The sequence below is a fragment of the Silene latifolia genome, chromosome Y (assembly GCF_048544455.1).
Source record: "Silene latifolia isolate original U9 population chromosome Y, ASM4854445v1, whole genome shotgun sequence".
Classification (NCBI taxonomy): Eukaryota; Viridiplantae; Streptophyta; class Magnoliopsida; order Caryophyllales; family Caryophyllaceae; genus Silene; species Silene latifolia.
Window position 1 is genome coordinate 353,819,441 of NC_133538.1, and position 3,730 is coordinate 353,823,170.

The 3,730-nt window shown below is 42.0% G+C and overlaps 1 long non-coding RNA gene across 1 annotated transcript; it reads left to right on the forward strand.

Moving 5' to 3' along the window:
• Window positions 1-669: 669 nt before the first annotated feature.
• Window positions 670-1,242, forward strand: LOC141626383 (uncharacterized). The gene is made up of 3 exons (XR_012535963.1): window positions 670-750; window positions 858-1,015; window positions 1,129-1,242. It is a non-coding gene; the product is annotated as an uncharacterized LOC141626383 (long non-coding RNA).
• The last annotated feature ends 2,488 nt before the right edge of the window (window positions 1,243-3,730 follow it).

Consider the following 3,730-nt stretch of genomic DNA (forward strand, 5'->3'; position numbering starts at 1 on the left):
ATTCCTCAAGAGTAAATTATTAAAATTTAGAAGTCTGTATAATTTTCATTTATCATTATTTGTGTTAATTTTTATTTGTATTACCTGTAGATGGTGGAGCAGGTCGAGGTAGGAAGCGTGGAGGCGGCTCGGGAGGAGGACAGAGTACGCGTCCGGAGCAGGAGGAGGAGTTTGTGCAGGAGGATCCGATGCGTGCATGGACGGTGACGGTGAGGAGACCGACGCTACCGACGAGCAGCAAAGACGGGTGCCGATCACGGTACACTTCGGATCATCGGATGATTCTTGAGCCGACGGGATTATGGTAAGTTTTATTCTTTATTAGTCTACTATTTTTTTTTTTGTTGTAATTTTACATGTTCAAAATAAATGCAGGTTTATGGACGATTGCGTGATACGAGGTGTCACGAAAAGCACGAAGACTAATTTCGTGGGTCCAATTCCTACATCGTGGACACAAGCTTCTCATGCACAAAGAGAGGCGTGGTTCAATAACTTTCGGGTATATATTTTCCGTAATTCTTTGTTTTAGAAACCAAATAATTAATTTTGATAAATTTTTTAAGAACCAAGGTTATATTTTTATTTTATACTAATATGAAATTTTGTCGCTTTTTTTTAGTTATTATTTGCTTGGTCACCGTCTCAAGAATGAATGTCCGTATTACAACAATGACGTCGGTACTCGACGATATCGGGACGTGATTTGGAAGGTAGTTAGGCGCCCAAAGGAACCAGACCACATGAAAGGTATTTAATTAACTTGTTTTGTTATTTGTATTAATTAGCTTATACTCTCTTATATTATAAATAATATCAGTAACTTATTAGTTATGATTTCATATGTGTAATCGCAGGTGACAAGTATGAAGGCTTAATAAAGCATACCAAAAGTGAAGCTTTTCAGAAGAAGTCTAAGCAAGCATCCCTCAACAAAAGAGGAGGAAAGGAAGACGCCGTGAACGAGCCTACTCATTACGCGGGTTCACGATCGTTCTGGAATCGTATGTTGGGTGTAAGTACTTTGTCTATTATTTCACACTTTTTTTTTGTTTTCAATGCAACATGTTTATTTTATGTTAAATTTTTTGTTGATTTTATAACATGTATGTTTTTTTTTTCATTCAGAGAGGAAAGAAGAAGTCACAGCCGATTGCGACGGTACCGGAACTGTTTCTGGACACGCATTCCAGAGTTGACCACAAAGGGGTTAGAACTTGGACTAAGCCAAAAGACAAGCAATTATATGTAAGTTTTCCGTAACACTTAATTTTTGTTAATTTATTCTCTTTTAAAATGTCGTATATAAGGTGGTTACCATATTAACTTACAACCATTTATTTAATATTGTAGGAAGCATTTGAACGAGAAAAAGCCGCCAATCCAGAAAGACCGGACAATGACATATGGTATGAGTTGGTGGATGGCTTCAAGAAAGAGCACGTGTATGGTACCGGAAGTTCAACACCGGCTTTCTATGAGAAAACGCGTAGAAGATCGACTTCAACAATTCCCAGCCAACACGTATCAACCGGGAATTATTAGTCAACTTCAAAGTCAAATAAGAGAGCGTGATGAACGTGATGCCAAACGTGATGAAGAACTTGTCAAACGTGATGAAGAATTCCGCCAAATGAAGGAAAGAATGGAAATGTTTGAGACTTGGTGGTAAGGTTGTAACCCCGGACCTAGACCCAACTACGATCCAAATGATCCGCATGGTCCACATGGGGGGAGAGGAGCCGGTGTTGGCTTCTAAGTAAGATGATTTTAGCACGTAAGCTTGTAAAACTTGAACTTTCGACTTGAACATTAGAATAGCTTAGCTTGTAAAACTTTCATTTTCAATATATGAAATGAAGTTTGAGAAAATGGGAGGTGTTGGGTTGAAATGTATGGTGTTGTGTGTGTTGAAATTTGGGATGTATGATGTTGTGGAACATCGGTTTGTATGCAGGTTGTAAATATTTGGCTAGCAATGAAAACGAAAAAAACCACCAAAACATACAGTGGCTTTGGCGACTGAATTGAGATTTGCGGATCGAAATTGGCCGCCAATTTGGCGATCGATTCAAGGTAGTCGCCAAAATGGCGATCGAATTGCGATCGCCAAATCTCAATTCGCCGCTAAATTAACTCAAATTAAATCAAGCTACGTCACCCAAAAAAGGCGACTGAATTGGCATTTGGCGACTGCTATTCAGTCGCCAATTTGGCGACTACCTTGATATCAGTCGCCAATTTGGCGACTACCCTATCAGTCGCCATTTTTGGTATTTGGCGACTGATTTTTCAGTCGCCAAATTTGGCGACCGACTTTAGTCGCCAAAGCTAGAAAAGGCGACTAAGGTCCGCGACTGACGTTTGGCGACTGATTTCAGTCGCCAAATTGATTTTGGCGACTGATTTCAGTCGCCAAAATCAGTCGCCTGTTTTAATTCTTTTTGTAGTGTTAGACGGGTCAACATCCACACCATCAAAAACCACCTTATTCCTATGTTCCCATAAAGCCCAACACCCGACCATAAACTTCCCATACTCTGTCTCCCTTAACTCCTTCCAACGATGCTCCACCCATTCTCTCACGCCACTCCCTCTAATCTCATCCTCCCCACACCGCAGCTCTACCCCCTCCCATACCTAATTTGCCACCCCACAATTACAAAATAAATGAAGACTCGACTCATTTTGTAAATGACAAAAAGGACAAGAAGAAGACTCACCTCCAACTCGAGATACGATATTTGCTCTTGCCGCCAAAGCTTCATTACACATCTGCCAGAAGAACAGTTTCACACGGGCCAAACCGGGACCTTCCAGAGCTTGTTCCATAACCACTTCTCCCTCTCCCAGTTCGACATCTCAGCCATATCAACCATGTCCACAACCAACATCTTATAAGCTGTTCGAACCGTATAAAACCCATCCTTCTCGTGAGCCCAATACCATACATCATCAGCTTCATTCGGGCTAAGTCGGATATTAGTGACCCGCTCTCGCTCAAATGGTTGAAGGAGCTGGTCAAGCTTCTTGGTTTTCTACCCCTATTGTCTGGTTCTATTAACTCAGCCACCGTCAACATCTCACAGCCAGATAGGCAAGGTGATATGACCCGTCCTGATTGCGAACAAGGAATCCACGCATGAACCCAGATCAAAGTGTCTCGACCATTACCAATACGTCGCCTTATGCCTTTCTCTAGGACCGACCTCGCTCCCACCTCTCCAAGTATAGGTAGGATTGTTACCAATCTCAGCACCCATAAAATCCCCATTAGGAAAATATTTAGCTTTCATCAGTCGAGCCCACAAAGGCTCCGGGTTCACAATGAGGCGCCAAGCTTGTTTTTCAAGAAGAGCAAGATTAAATAGGCGGAAGTCCCGAAATCCCATCCCTCCAACGCACTTCGGTCTGACCAACATCCTTCAAGATACCCACGAAGTTTCCCGTCGTCCTTCCTCATGACCCCACCAAAACCGAGACACCAGGTAGCCAGGATTTGAAACACACTCATCACATAGGTAGGGAGTGAACTGGCAATATCCTTTATAAGAACCTCCTTACCAGCCTTAGACAAAATTTTACCACGCCAACCTTGTAATCTTTTGTTGAGCTTATCCTGAATGATATCCGTTATTGCCTTCTTCGATCTTCCAACAACCGTAGGAAATTCCAAGTATCTATCATGCTCGGCCACCACCCTAAGCCAAGATAATTAGCTACCATTTCT